The 15739-nt window shown below is 42.3% G+C and overlaps 1 long non-coding RNA gene across 3 annotated transcripts in view; it reads left to right on the top strand.

Annotated features, from left to right (window-relative positions):
* The window catches only part of LOC115285478, a 28331-nt gene extending 14250 nt beyond the window's left edge, over window positions 1-14081 (top strand). For 2 of the 3 annotated variants that reach the window (XR_003905540.1, XR_003905539.1), the window contains one exon: window positions 857-2064. This is a non-coding gene — a long non-coding RNA (uncharacterized LOC115285478). Of the gene's footprint in view, window positions 1-856; window positions 2065-13640 lie in introns of those variants that run through there. The other variant, XR_003905541.1, reaches the window with a different exon arrangement.
* Window positions 14082-15739: the final 1658 nt, after the last annotated feature.

Genomic DNA, 15739 nt, shown 5'->3' with positions numbered 1-15739 from the left:
TGGGTGGCTCAGTCGGTTAAGCCTCCGGCTTCGGCTCAGATCAGATCTCACGTTTGTGGGTTCGAGCCCCGCGTCAGGCTCTGTGCTGACAGCTAGCTCAGAGCCTGGAACCTGCTTCCAGTTCTGTGTCTCCTTCTCTCTCTGCCCCTCCCCCTCTCATGCTCTGTCTCTCTCTGTATTAAAAATAAATAAAACATTAAAAAATATATTAAAAAAAAAGAGTTTGGTTGGTATTTAAGCCTCTCCTTTCTCCTTTCTCCCTTTCTTGTTCAGTCCCTTGTGAGTGCTTCCACTTTTTCTCTTTCTCTCCAGCTGCTTTGGGGGAATTGCTTTTCCTGTCTCTGTCCTCTCTCCACAAGCAAAAACAGCTCCCTACCCTCCACGGCTTCTCTCTCCACCTGCTCACCTCTCTGTGCCATGTACCTGGGGCATTCTGTGGCTCAAGTTGTGTAGATCGTTGTGTTAATCCTCAGATCACTTTTCTTGATGTACAAGATGGTTTGGTGTTGATCTAGCTGCATTTCAGGGCAAGAGAAGCAGAAAACTTCCATGCTGCTCCACCATGTTGGCCTCCCCTCTCTAAGGACCCATGGCCGTGGCCTCACGTTCCTCGTGCCTCTCCACCTCTGCCTCCAGCAACCCAGCACCGCCACTGCCTCCTGACTGCTTCTCTGCCAAGTCTTTTGGTGAAAATTTAGATGGCTGGGCTCCGCCCGAGATTCTGATTGAGTAGATCTGGGTGGGGCCTGGGAGTCTGCATTTCCCAGTTTCCAGGTACTGCTGCTGCTGCTGACCCAGGGACTCTACTGTGAAAACAACCATTTTGAGGAAATAACTCCCAATTTATATTTTCTAGCAAATTCAATTGCCATACACAGTTTGCTTCACGTGCGTTTCACGTGCATAGTGATATGACATCTCATTCGAGCTGGGCACCAGGACGAGAAGCTGAGGGAGAACACATGGGAAACTCAAATAGGTTGGTGACTGAGAGTTGATATCTCCCTCCTCCATGGGCATGGCATAAGGAGTCCTTATTATTATTTTTTTAAGGCTGCACTCTTCTAAATATAAAAGATGATGGATACTCGATTTAAGCATGAGAGACAATTTGCTGGGTGAGTCGGGGCTTCAGGCACAGCTGCGTTCAGGTGTCACCATCACCAGGAGGACTCTAACTGCTTCCTTGGGCTCTCTCTGCTTTCCTCATGTCACCTCTGCTGTCGGGAAGGTAGTTTCCCCACATGGTGACACCAAAGCTCAAGCAGCTCCATGTGAGGCTCAGACCAGCCTCGCGATCTCTGTGGAGACCAAGCTCCTCTGTGCCCCAAACCGGCCCTTGAGCCAAGTCTCCAAAATCATAGGAGGTTTGAGCAGAACAGGGTTTGTCTCCCAGGCCCAGCAGAGTAAAATGAGGTATGTGTGTCCTCCTTTCCCAGACCCTCTGGAGCTTAAATGATGGGTGCCTAGGGAGCTCTGCAATCCAGGGAGTGATCTGGGATTCTTCCTGAGTCCCACGGCACCACTAACCACAGAAATGAAGCTTTAGCCTAAAGTGGGAGGATCCGTGCTCTTCTCTGGGCCTTGTATTTCTCATCTGTCAGGTCAGGCGCTTGTGCTGAGGGCTCCATCTCACAGTTTAGAAATATTCAAATTAAAACAACACTGAGATCCCATTTTCATCCATCAGATAAGCAAAAAGCTGCGAAAAGTGACATCTAACAGAGAGGATGTGGGGAAATGGGTGTATTTGTGTTCCTCGTGGGAACGTGAACTGCTACAACTCTTGGGGAGAATAATGTGGCAATATCTTAAAATGAAAAATACGTGCACTGTTAGGGAACTATTGACCCACAAGGGGACAAGGGGACAAGGCAGGCCCCTCAGGCTCTGGCAAGGTTCTGGGGGTTTGTTTTGTCTTATTTTTGAAGTTGACACATGATGTTACATTAGTTTCAGGTATGTAACACGGTGATTTGACAAGTTTATACATCATGCTGTGCCCCCCACAAGTGTGGCTGCCACCTGTCACCATAGAGTGCTGTTATACCATTGACTATATTCCCTGTGCTATATCTTTCTTTTTTTCTTTTATAGTTTATTGTCAAGTTGGTTTCCATGTAACACCCAGTGCTCATCCCTACAAGTGCCCTTCTCCATGCCCATCACCCTCTTCCCCTTCCCCCTCCCCCTTCAGCCCTCAGTTTGTTCTCAGTATTCAATAGTCTCTGATGGTTTGCCTCCCTCGCTCTCCCCATCTGTTTCCCCCTTCTCCTCCCCCATGGTCCTCTAAGTTTCTCCTGTTACACTTATGAGTGTAAACATATGGTATCTGTCCTCTGCCTGACTTACTTCACTTTCTGCTGTACCTTTCATCCCGACTTATTCATTCTGTATCTGGAAGCCTCTACCTCCCACTCCCCTTCCCCCATTTTGCCCGTCCCCTTAACCATCTCGGCCCCCTGGCAACCATCAGTTTGTTCTCTGTATTTGTGAGTCTGTTTCTGCTTTTGTTGTTGCTGTTGTTCATTTGTTTGAGTTTTTAGATCCTACATTTAAGTGAAATCATATGGTATTTCTTTCTCTGACTTATTCCACTTAGCAAAACACCTCTAGTTTCTCCCATGTTACAAATGGCCAGATTGCATTCTTTCTACGGTTGAATAATATTCTATTGTATGTGTGTTGTCTATACACACCTACCACACATATTCTTTATTCATTTCTCTATCGATAGACATTTAGATTGCTTCCATAATCTTGGCTATTGGAAATAATGCTGCAATGAATTTAGACTGCATCTATTCTTTCAAATTAATATTTTTGTTTTCTTTGGATAAATAGCTAGTAGTGGAATTAATGGATTGTGTGGTATTTCTATTTTTAACTTTTTGAGGAAACTCCATACTGTTTTCCACAGCGGCTGCACCAGTTTGCATTCCCACAACAGTGCACAAGGGTTCCTTTTTCTCCATCCTTGCCAACACTTGTTATTTCTTGTCTTTTTGATACTAGTCATTCTGACAGGTGTGAGGTGATACCTCACTGTGGTTTTGGTTTGCATTTCCCTGTTGATTTGTGATGTTGAGCATCTTTTCATGTGTCTGTTGGCCATCTGGATGTCTTTGGAAAATGTCTGCTCAGGCCCTCTGCCTGTTTTTAATCAGATTATTTGCTTCTTTAGTGTTATGTAAATTCTTTCTATATTTCGAATGTTAACACTTCATCAGATATATCATTTGCTAAGAACTTCTCCCACTCAGTAGGAGGTTGCCTTTTCATTTTGTTGGTTTCCTTCGCTGTGTAAAAGCTTTTTATTTTGGTATAGTCCCAACAGTTTTATTTTGCTACTTTCCCCTCCTTGCCTTAGGAGACCTATTTAAGAAAATGTTGCTAAGGCTGACGTCAAAGAGATTACTGCCTCCGTTTTCATCTAAAAGTTTTATGGTTGAAGGTCTCACATTTAGGTTTTAATCCATGTTGAGTGTATTTTTGTGTGTGAATGAAGAAAGCAGTCCCATTTCATCCTTTTGCATGTAGCTGTCCAGCTGTTCCAGCACGATTTATTCAAGAGACTCTCTTTTCCCCATTGTATGTTCTTGCCTCCTCTGTCATAGGTTGATTGATCACATAAGCATGGGTTTATCTCTGGACTCCATTACACTGTATTAATCTGTGTCTCCAGTTTTGTACCAGTGCCATACTGTTTTATTATAGCTTTGTAGTAGACCTTGAAATCTGGGATTGTGATACCTTCCATTTTGTTCTTCTTTTGCAAGATTGCTTTGGCTAGTCAGAGTCTTTTGTGGTTCTACACAAAATTTAAGATTATTTGTTCTAGTTCTGTGAAAAATTCTATTGGTATTTTGATAGAAATTGCACTGAATCAATGTTCTTTTTACATTTTTTTATCTTTTATTTTCATTTATTTTGAGAGAGAGCAAGATAGCAAGAACAGGAGGGGCAGAGAGAGAGAAGGAGAAACAGAATCCCAAGCAGGCTCTGTGTGAGCTCAAACCCACGAATCAAGAGATTGTGACCTGAGTCGAAATCAAGAGTTGGACACATAACCAACTGAGCCACCCAGGCACTCAATATTCTTCTTCTTTTTTAATGTTTACTTATTTTTGAGAGAGAAAAAGAGCATGAGCAGGGGAGGAGCAGACAGAAAGGGAGACACAGAATCAGAAGCAGGCTCCAGGCTCTGAGCTGTCAGCACAGAGCCTGATGCGGGGCTCGAACCCACGAACTGTGAGATCATGACCTGAGTCAAAGTTGGATGCTTAACCAATTGAACCACCCAGGCACTCCTGTTCTGCTTCTTGATCTGAGTTATGATCACACTTTTGTGTTCTATGTGAGAATTCATTAAATCACACATTTCTTATGATGCATTTTTTCTTACATCTGTTATAATTCAATAGAAAGTTAAAGTAATATATACAATTCCCTTGATCCAGTTATTCTAGTTTTAGAAATCTATCCTATAAAAATAAAAGCATCAATATGTATCAACGTAAGGATTCATTCACAAGCATGTTTATTGGTTTACATAAAAACTGAAAATAACCTGATGTTCAACAATGGAAACAGGTGAATAGACAAGGTATGTCCATGCTATGAAATCAGATGCAGCTTATAAAAAAAAAGTAATATCAATCTGTATTGAACTGGAGAAAGGTTTATGATAAATCATTAAGTTGGGGGGAGGAGCAAGGAAAGAGCAGTTCCACCCTGAAAAAGCACCGAAGGAAGTCTCGGGGTGAAAGCTGAGTGGAAGCGGAAGAATAATCTCTGCAGACTGAACAGGAAGAGGGCTCCTGGAGGGAGGTCTCTGAGGGGAAAGAGGAGGAATCAGGATGAGTCTGACAACCAGAATAACAAGGGCAGATACTGGCGGGGAGCAGGGAAGGCAGTTAGAGACTCCAAAAAGAACATGAATCTGTACCCTCCAAGAAAGAATATAATCATAGTATATTTTACTTAATTCTGCAGCGGGTGATATTACCTACTCATTGTAATGTAGTTTATTTATTTCAAAGTTTATTTATTTTGAGAGAGAGAGAGCACACATAGGGGAGGGGAAGAGAGAGGGAGAGAGAATCCCAAGCAGGCTCCGTGCTGTCAGCACAGAGCTCAACGCAGGGCTCAAACCCACAAACCGGGAGATCATGACCTGAGCTGAAATCAAGAGTTGGATGGATGCTCAACCGACTGAACCACACATGGGCCCCTAATGTAGTTTATTCATTAACTTTTTAAATCTTACAAAGATAGAAGAACTTGATCATGACAGGGGCACTGTGGAAGAAAAGTTTGAAGCTAGCAGAGGTTAGTACGTGAGGTTTAAGGAAAGAAACCAATTCCATAACATAAAGTACAAGGTAAGTGCTGACATAGAAAGCTGCAGCAAGTCTTCCAGAAGATCCAGCTAAGATAATTAGTGAAGGTAGCTACACTAAAGTTTCAATACAGACAAGACAGTTTTCTATTGGAAAAAGATGCTGTCTAGGACTTTCATAGAGAAATCAACGCCTGGCTTCAAATCTTCAAAGGTCAGGCTGACTCTCTTGTTAGGGGCTAATGCAGCTGGTGACGTTAAAGTGAAGCCAATGCTCCTTTATTGTTCTGAGAATCCTAGGGCCTTTAAGAATTATAATCTACTCTGCCTGTGCTCCATAAGTGGAACAATGCTAGATGACAGCATGGTTTACAGAATATTTTAGGCCCATCATTGAGATCTATGGCTCAGCAAGATATTTCTTTCAAAATATTACTGGTAATCACTGACGAAGCACTTGATCACCCAAGAGTTCTAATGGAGATGTAGAAGGAGACTAATGTTACTTTCATGCCTGTGAACACAACATCCATTCTCCAGTCCTGGGACATGCAGCCATTTCAACTTTCAGGTCTTATGTAAGAAATACTTTCTGGGGCGCCTGGGTGGCTCAGTCGGTTAAGCCTCCGACTTTGGCTCAGGTCAGATCTCACATTCATGGGTTCGAGCCCCGCGTCGGGCTCTGTGCTGACAGCTAGCTCAGAGCCTGGAGCCTGCTTCTGGTTCTCTCTGACCTTCCCCCTCACATGCTCTGTCTCTGTCTGTATCAAAAATAAATAAAACATTAAAAAAAAAGAAATACTTTCTTAAGGCTATCACTGCCATTGATAGCAATTCCTCTGATGGATCTGGGCAGTGTAAACTGAAAACTCCTGGAAAGGATTCACCATTCCAGATGCTATTAAAAACATTCATGCTAGGGGCTCCTGGCTGGCTCAGTCAGTAGGGCATGTGACTCTTGATCTCAACCTGTAAGTTTGAGCCTCACGTAGGGTGTAGAGGGTACTTAAACATAAAAAAAAAACTTAAAAATTTTTTTGTGATTCATGGGAAGCAGTCAAAGTATGAACATGAAGAGGAGTGTAGAAGAAATTGGTTCATCCTCATGGATGACTTTGTGGGCTTGAAGACTTCAGTGGGCTAAGTAATTGCAGTTGTGGTAGAAATCGCAGGAGAACAGGAAGTGGAGCCGCAGATGGAACGGAATCACTGCCCTCTCAGGGTAAAAGTTGAACAGATGAGGATGTGCTTTAGGGAAGAGCAAAAAAAGTGGCTTCTGGAGACAGAATCTACTCCTGGTGAAGAGGCCGTGAAGACGGTTGAAATGACAGCAAAGGACTTAGAATATTGCATAAACTTAGTTGATAAAGCAGGGGCAGGTTTTGAGAGAATTGACTTCAATTTTGAAAGAAGTTCTATTGTGGACAAAATGCTATCCAAAAGCATCACATGCTACAGAGAAATCATCCATTAAAGGAAGTCAATCAATGTGGCTACCACCACCTCAGCGACCACCACCCTGATCAGTCAGCAGCCATTGACATTGAGGCAAGACTCCACCAGGAAAAAGATTACAACTCAACGAAAGTTCAGATGATGGTCATATTATTTTAAGCAGTAAAGTATTTTCTTAATGTTTATTCGTTTGGGGGAGAGAGAAAGAGAGCATGAGCAGGGGAGGGGCCGAGAGAGAAGGAAACAGAGGATTTGAAGTGGGCCCGATGAGGGACTTAATTCTTTTTTTATGTTTTTTATTTATTTTTGAGAGACAGAGAGAGAGAGAGAGCACAAGCAGGGGAAGGTCAGAGAGAGAAAGGGAGACACAGAATCTGAAGCAGGCTCCAGGCTCCGAGCTGTGAGCATAGAGCCCCACGAGGGGCTTGAACCCATGAACCGTGAGATCATGACCTGAGCCAAAGTTAGAGCTTAACCGACTTAGCCACTCAGGCCAATGAGGGGCTTAACCTCATGAACTGGGAGATCATGACCTAAGTCGAAGTCAGATGTTCAGTTCACTGAGCCACCCAGGTACCTCAGCAATAAAGTCTTTTTTAATTAAGGTGTGGACATTAGAGTTTGGGGTAGGGGGTGTTGGGTTGTTTTTCTTTTTTAGATATAATGCTAGTGCACACTTATTAGAGTACAGGATAATAGAAACATGACTTTTATACTGCACTAAGAACCCCAAAATTCATTTGACTCACTTTATGGCAACATTCACTTGATTGTGGTGGTCTGGAACCAACCCCACAGTATCTCCAAGGTACACCTGCAATACATACACAGTTTAATTGAAAACAGGGTTAATATTGAGATATTAAGGAGGTGAGGAGGGGAAGCAGGTGCTGCACGTGAGCTAAATTCTTTACCGTCATTGCAATAAGCCAATAGATAATGTTGTAAATTGATAAATCAAGAAATAGTGATATGAAGGTTTTATCACCACATATCTGAGTAACCACCAAAGGACAGTTAAACACGCTCTCTCAGGAGTGGTAAAGGGTGTTATGTGGGCAAGGCAGCACCAGGGACCACTACTTTTCATTTTAAACTCCTTGAAACTACTTTTTTAATTAAGCATATTTCTTTTCTTTTTTTATTTTGAGAGAGAGAGTGCGCGAGTGAGTGCAAGTGGGGAAGGGGAAGAGAGAAAGAGAGGGAGAGAAGGAATTCCAAGTAGGTTCCAACCTGTCAGCACGGAGCCCAGCACGGGGGCTTGAGATCATGACCTGAGCTGAAATCAAGAGTCGGATGCTCAACCCACTGAGCCACCCAGGTGCCCCAGCATTTTCTTAAACTGATTTTAAGATAGTATTGAAAATAACTTTTAAAATCCTAATCTGAAGGGGTACATGCACCCTGATGTTTATAGCAGCATTATCAACAACAGCCAAACTATGGAAAGAGCCCAAATGTGCATCAACTGATGAGTGGATAGAGAAGATGTGGTATATATACAACGGAATATTACTCAGCCACCAAAAAAAAAAAAAATGAAATCTTTTCATTTGCAATTACATGGTTGGAACTAGAAAGTATTATGCTAAGTGAAGTAAGTCAGAGAAAGACAAATACCACATCGTTTCACTCATATGTGAAATTAAAGAAACAAAACAAATGAACACAGCAGAGGTTAAAAGTGAGAGGCAAACCGAGAAACAGACTCTTAACTGTAGAGAACAAACGGATGATTCCCGGAGGTGAGGTGGGTGGGGGAGGGTTAAGTGGGTGATGAGTAATGAAGGAAGACACTGTGACGAACAATGGGTGTTGTAGGTAAGTGAAGAATCACTGAAACCTGCACCTGAAATTAATATTGTACTTAATGTTAGCCAGCTGTAATTTAAATAAAAACTTGAAAAACAGTAACTTTTTTTTTTAAGGAAATGAACGCAATCGTGTGTGAGTTTAAGTCACATTCGGCAATTAGTGAACTAAAAAGACTAAGAACTACACATTGGTGACAGCAGTATCTTAAGAATGGATGATACTGCCCCAGGGAGCCTGGAGAGACTGAGAACCCAGGTCAAACCCTAAGTGTCATCCTATTGAGGAAAGATATTTAAAAAGTCATTAATGAAAACACAAGAAATGGCTGGCAAGGTGCCAGCAGCGCAGTGTTGTGGAAGGAAGGGGACAGAACCTTTTCAAGGAGGGAACGTCAGGCTGTCAAATGCTATACTAGCAAGAAGTCAGGAGTGATGAGAACTGAAAAGATTCCATTGGGCTTAGCAGAATGGAGCTCCCTAGATTTTTGGTCAATGGCTAAGTCCACCATATACTACATACACATAGATTGGTATTTTGGGGTTTTTTTTAATGATTTATTTATTTTTGATACAGAGAGAGACAGAGCATAGAGGGGGAGGAGCAGAGAGAGAAGGAGACACAGAACTGGAAGCCGGCTCCAGGCTCTGAGCTAGCTGTCAGCACAGAGCCCGACGCGGGGCTTGAACCCACGAACGTGAGATCTGACCTGAGCCAAAGTCAGAAGCTTAATCCACTGAGCCACCCAGGTTCCCCTAGATTGGTATTTTGGATCATATGGCCTGTATGTGACTGTGTGTGTATGTTGGTGTCTTGTTGGACTGCCTGGCTACAGAAACATGAGGGGATGATTGTATTTTTCTCATTCACAGTGTACTAAGCTCTCATCCACCTGGCATGTGACTCTCCTCCCCTCAAAAAAAAAAAAAAGAGTATTAATGGTAGTTCCAAGTTACTGACCTATGTCTCCGTTCTGCAAGGTGGGGGTTTCCCAAGGGGAAGGCCACACGGCCTACTATTGGAGAAAGGACTGCATCCCATAAGCAGGCACTGAATTTTGCTTTTAACAAGAAGTCACCAGAACATAGTCCTTCTTAGGGTATGAGAGTGAAGTAATCTGTGTATCTGTTTCACCCCAAACTTGTCAGTTTCCCAAGACATGTTCCTGGCTCTATATGCAGAATAGCTAATCCCACACCACTGGACAAGCCATTTGGGTATTTCCTTTCAAATCCTCCAAGAATTGCTACTTGCCAAATAACCTTTCCTTTCCTTTTCTTCACATCCCTAGAGGCATTCGAGAATATTCTTCAAGGGTCATTAGAAAGTCCCCAATTCTTATCTAGAAGGCTTCCCCTTGGGCCCTGAGAGACCTACAGGCATGGTTACCAGTTTGGATGCGTCACTGGCATCCACCCAGCAGAATTCTAGCGTACAGATGTGCTCAGGAAGTGGGAAGAGAGAGCTGCAGCTTCTTGGCCACCTAAAACTGCTGGGAGTGCTCATTTTGTCCCTCTGTCCCCAGGCCGGGTTCTCCTTGGGGACCAAAGGCACAGAATAACTTTCTGGGACTTGGGATGCTTTTCCCTGCAAAGCTGCTCCAGTACACTCTAGCTCTACCTTCCTTCTCTTAATTCTAAGAGCACTGGTTCTTGCATTTACTGAACAGAAGAGTCACATGGGGTTCTATTAAAATGCAAATTCCTGGATCCCACCCCCAGAGTTTCAGATTAGTTCTGGGCTAGAGCTTGGGAACCTACATTTTAAGAAGTACCTAGGAATAATTCTAATGTAGGTGGTTCTGGGACTTTAGGAAACACTGCTCTACAGCTTATGCTAATAAACCTGTTGTTAAAAATACAATCTTAAGTATAATGATTCCAATTATTTAACAGTCATTGACTATCATTAAATAATAAACTCCTGCTGCTGCCCTGGAAACAACACAGCTGCCCAGGTGAGAAGCTGCTTAATTAGCAATCAGTACTTGAATATGGAGCTCATATTTGAAACCTATTTATTTTGTCTCTGGCAGCTTAGTACCATCTCTTGAACAGTAGTCACCCAGGCCTCTCCTACCTTCTCAGCTGCCCTGGAGGGTGTCTGCCTAGTTCTCTGAGAACCCCAAGGAATCCCAAAGGGACTTTTATTTGTAATGTATGATCATATATCAGGTCAGATCATTCCAAGCATACCTTCTATATTTGGTATACATGCTGTCTTGACTTCATGTGATAAGATATGCATATTGTTTTCAAATTAAGAAAGTAAAAGCAGGCCCACAGGATTAATCACAACTTAGAACACTGGCACAGGGGCGCCTCCGTGGCTCAGTGGGTTAAGCATCCAACTCTCGATATTGGCTCAGCTCATGATCTCAAGCCCCATGTAGGCTCTGCGCTGTTCGTGCAAAGCCTGCTAAAGAGTCTCTCTCCCTCTCTCTCTCTGTCCCTCCTCCTGCTCACATGCTCTCTCTCAAAATAAATAAATAAACTCTAAAAAAAACCCACTCTGGCACATCCTCAAGTGAAACTTAAGCTATTCTTCCAGAGGAACTTGGGAATCATTTCTCCTTGTTTTTAAGATAAACATAATGGGATTTTATGGTCTCCATGCAGAGAAAAACATATGAAGGAGTAAATATTCAGAAGCAGAGTTTAAAATTCTTGAGTCTAAAAGGACAGTAAGTTCTTAACATAAAGCCTTCCCACAGTTTTGCATAATCAGCAGAGCAGAGTGAGATTATTCTCTTCTCATTTTTATAATTCCTTACGTGACTGTACCATTTTCTTGGTGTCCAAGCAATAGGCTTTGGATGAAAAATAAAAGCATGAAAAATCATCCAAATGAGATTATAGATGATTTTCAAGGGCGATGAGTCTCCTGATAACCAAACCTGACTGAGGATGTTAAGAGGAAAGGCGAAGTGATTAAGATAACCAGTGGAGGAAAAGTGAGTGAGATAATTCAGAAGGAAGTGGGGGAGAGCTCTGTGCTGATAACTGTTGCTCCCATGGGTCATGACTCAGAAGCTCATTACTATCCAGTGGGTTCTTTGGTTTTCTTTCTTTCTTTTTTTAAAAGATTTTATTTTTAAATAATCTCTACATCCAACATGGGGCTCAAACCTACAACCCTGAGATCAAGAGTCGTGTGATTCACTGACTGAGCCAGCCAGACACCCTGGTTTTTGGTTTTCTTAACTATAATTTCGAACCCTATTTTCATACAGAGCATGTTCTTATCACTTCCTGTAGATGAAAAATTAATATTAGATCATGACCTTTCTTGAGAAAGAAGTTACTGGCTTACAGTCTGGTTGGATTACATGGGCTGGATGGGTAGAGATGGGCAGGTGAGAGTTTATGAGAGCTGCACTTTTTCTGGGACTCCTCCTTGACACATAGCTCCCGGCTGCCCTCTTGAATTTCTTCCCAGTCTAGGTTTTTTCAAAGACCAACAGGAAGCCATAATAAAAACAATTTGAACAGATATTAGGGCCCCCAATTGATTTTTTTTCTTCCTAAGGAGATTACATGTCTCTGGAATGCAAAATGACTAAAGGCCCATTTATGTACTGCCACCTACAATATGAACACATCTCCATCAACTAGGACATTTTGAATACTGGTGCCCTGACACCCTTGGGTTTTCTCTCCTCGTATCTCATCGCTAGTAACGGATGGTGATAATCGAAAACAGACATGCAATGTGGGTAGTTCTGAAAAGTTTGGAAATACCGCAACAGCTACTTTGCTACAACAGACAATTTTTATACCTTTTTAAAAGTTTATTTATTTATTTATTTAGAGAAGGAGCACAAGTGGGGGAGGGGCAGAAAGAGAGGGAGAGAAGGAATCCCAAGTAGGCTCTGCACTGTCAGCACAGAACCTCATGTGGGGGATGTGGGGTTTGAGCTCACAAACCGTGAGACCATGACCTGAGCCCAAATCACAAGTCAGTCGGATGCTTAACTGACTGAGCCACCCAAGTGGCCCCAAAATAGATAATTTTTTAAAAATCTATATAGATGTAGCTACATATCTGATTTTCAGTTAATCTGGCTAACTTAATGGATTATCGGCAATTTTACTTGAAATGTAGTTGCCCATTCAAACTAAAACTGAATTAGCAGCTTGTGAACTTTGTAAAAGATATGAATATTGACCTTAGTTTAATAATAGTTGTGCCACCTAAGAGCCATGTGAGCCTGAGGAAGTCACTGAGGCTCTCTCTAAGCCTCAGTTTCACATTCTGTAAAAGGAGGGTTATAGTATCCGTATCATAAAGTTCTTGAGGCAATTTTATGAAATTATGTACAAATAATGCTTACTAGAGACCCTGGAATAGATTAGATAGTGCTCAGTAACACTAGCTTTTATGGGGATGTTATATATAAGTTATGAAGAAACTCCAAAAGTAAACCAGTAAAATCAAGAGTTGGCAAACCATGCCCGTCTGGCTGGCACCTGTTTTCAGGAGTAAAGTTTTATTAGAACGCAGCCACCTCTGTTCACTTATATACAGTCTACAGATGCTTTTACAGCAGAATTGAATAGTTGCAATAGACTCTATGACCAAAAAAGTCTAAAATTTATCATCTGGCCCTTTACAGAAAGTTTGCCAACCCCCAAGTATAAGGAGAAATTCAGTTGAACAGAACAAACAGCATTTGAAATGTGGACAGGTCTATTTTCCAGTCAAAAGGAAAAAAGAAAACTACATCTCAAGCCTTTCCTCTCCTATGATTCTGGGAGAAACTGAAAGCAATGCCTTAAAATGTGATCTGAGGAGCAGAGACGAACAAGATATAGGTAACCCAGAAAACTCCACTAAGTTACAGACAATTGCAAAGCCTTTCTCTGAGGGGCACCTGGGCGGCTCAGTCGGTTGAGTGTCCAGCTCTTGATTTCAGCTCAGGTCATGACCTCAGAATTATGGGATCAAGCCCTTAGTTTCCATGCTGAACAGGGAGCTTGATTAAGATTCTTTGTCTCTCTTCCTCCCCCCTCTCTTCTCCACTAAAACTCAGGCTTTCCCTAAAAAACAAACAAACAAACAAACAAAACAACAACAACAACAAACTTCTCATTCTCCGAGACGCAGCAAGGGAAAAGGAAGTCTCCTTGAGAATAACGGCAAAGGAGTGAGCACAGCATTGAAACAAACCTGTTCCCCTGCTCATCACACGAAGACAGATCAAGACCACCATGAGAGATCACTTTCACACCCATCGGAATCGAAAACCTCAAGACACAATAAGTGCTGGTGAGGACGTAGAGCAAAAGGAGCCCTCGTGCACTGTTGGTGGGAATACAGACTGGTGCAGAGCCTGTGGAAGAGTATGGAGGTTCCTCAAAAAATTAAAAATAGAATTACCCTATCAGCCACTTATTCTACTACTGGTTATTTACTTAAAGAATTCAAGAAGAGGGACAGGGCACCTGGGTGGCTCAGTCAGTTAAGCATCTGACTCTTGGTATTGGCTCAGGTCATGATCTCACAGTTCATGAGATTAAGCCCCCACACTGGGCTCTGTGCTGACAGTGCAGTCTGCTTGGGATCCTCTCTCCCCCCTCTTTCTGCCCCTCCCACCTGAACAGGCACCACATTCTCTCTCTCTTGGTATATATATATATATATATATATATGAATTTGAAAAGATGTATGCACCCCTATGTTTATTGCAGCATTATTTACAAGAGCCATGTTATGGAAGCAGCTCAAGGGTCCATTGATTGATGAGTGAATAAAGAAGATGTGAGGTATCTCTCTATCTCTCTATCTAGTAGAATATTAGTCATTAAAAAGGGTTAGGTCTTAGAGGCTGGCTGGCTGATTTGGTGGAGCATGTGACTCTTGATCTTGGGATTTTGAATGCAAGCCCCATACTAGGTGCAGAGGTTACTTAAAAATAATTTTTTTAAATAATTTTTTAATGTTTTATTTATTTTTGATACTAGAGAGACAGAGCATGAGAGGGGGAGGGGCAGAGAGAGAAGGAGACACAGAACCGGAAGCAGGCTCCAGGCTCTGAGCTAGCTGTCAGCACAGAGCCCGACGCGGGGCTCGAACCCACGAACGTGAGATCTGACCTGAGCCGAAGTCGGAGGCTTAACCAACTGAGCCACCCAGGCGCCCCTTAAAAATAATTTTTAAAATCTTTAAAAAGCAGGTGGGAGGGAGAAGTTTTACCACTTGCAACAGCATTGCTGGATCTGGAGAATATGATGGTCAGAGAAGGACAAGTGCCATACAATTTCACTCACACTCATATGTGGAATTTAGGGAACAAAACAAGCAAACAAATTGAAAAAGAGACAAACCAAGAAACAGACTCAACAATAGAGAACAAACTGATGGTTAGCAGAGAGGAGGTATGGGGGGATGGGTGAAATGGATGATGGGATTTTTCACGATGAGCACTGAGTGCTCATGGAATTGTTGAATCACTATATTGTACACCTAAAACTAATATAACAGTGTATGTTAACTACACTGGAAAAAAAAAACACTTGTGCTTAATAACTAGGATTTCCCCAAAACATAACCTATACTATATGGAAGACCCTAAAATCATATAAATTTCAGTGTTCTTCTCAGATGACTGTGAATTCATGACTGGCAGGTAACATGCAGTCTTCTGATAGCATGCATTCAATATTCAATATGCTGAGTAAGTGAATGAATGAATGAATGATGCCTTTATCTTATTTGTTGTCTAAATCTAGCAAGATTGAAAAGACATTGCAAAGGATTTCTAAGTCAAAAAAATGCAATTTTTAAAAAACTTTTATTTTTTTAAGTTTAATTTGAGGTGGGGGGAGAGACCACAAGAGTGGGGCAGAGAGACAGGGAGAAAGAGACAATCCCAAGCATTGACAGTGCAGAGCCCAATACGGGGCTCAAACTCACAAACCATGAGATCATGACCTGAGCTGAAGTGGGATGCTTAAACGACTGAGCCACCCAAGCGCCCAATCTGCAATTTTTAAAAATCTTTATTTTTGAGAGAGAGAAAGAGACAGAGCATGAGCGTGGGAGGGGCAGAGAGAGAGAGACACACACACACACACATTGAATCTGAAACAGGCTCCAGGCTCTGAGCTGTCAGCACAGAGCCCGAAGTGG

The sequence above is a fragment of the Suricata suricatta genome, chromosome 2 (genome assembly GCF_006229205.1).
Source record: "Suricata suricatta isolate VVHF042 chromosome 2, meerkat_22Aug2017_6uvM2_HiC, whole genome shotgun sequence".
In the NCBI taxonomy this organism is placed as follows: Eukaryota; Metazoa; Chordata; class Mammalia; order Carnivora; family Herpestidae; genus Suricata; species Suricata suricatta.
Note: the sequence above shows the minus strand (reverse complement) of the source record. Positions and strands in the feature narration are given on the sequence as shown.